Raw genomic sequence first — 328 nt, 5'->3', positions numbered from 1 at the left:
TGCCCACAGGCAGCCGTGGGCCCAGGGGTGGCTGTGGTGTGTCCCCACCTTGGAGGCAGGGGCTGGCATGCAGGTTTGTTGGTGCTGCTCCGGTCAGGGTGTTGTGCCTCTGTTGTTTCTCTTATGTCATGTGGAGCCACTTTGTGCAGCTGTTTCTGTCCCTGGCTGGAGGAGAAACAGGTTTCTGCCCCTTAGGTGAATGAGTGTTGAAGTGTGCACGAGGCTCGAGCCATTTTGGGAAGGGGTTTTGCACCTGGTGGCATGTGTGAGTGACTGATCTTGGGTCTCCTACCCTCCCAGCTTCCCCAGTGGTTTCTGGGCAACCCTC

This window comes from Pterocles gutturalis, unplaced genomic scaffold (genome assembly GCF_000699245.1).
Source record: "Pterocles gutturalis isolate BGI_N339 unplaced genomic scaffold, ASM69924v1 scaffold9480, whole genome shotgun sequence".
In the NCBI taxonomy this organism is placed as follows: Eukaryota; Metazoa; Chordata; class Aves; order Pterocliformes; family Pteroclidae; genus Pterocles; species Pterocles gutturalis.
The sequence above is the reverse complement of the archived record's forward strand: the minus strand, read 5'-3'. Positions refer to the sequence as shown.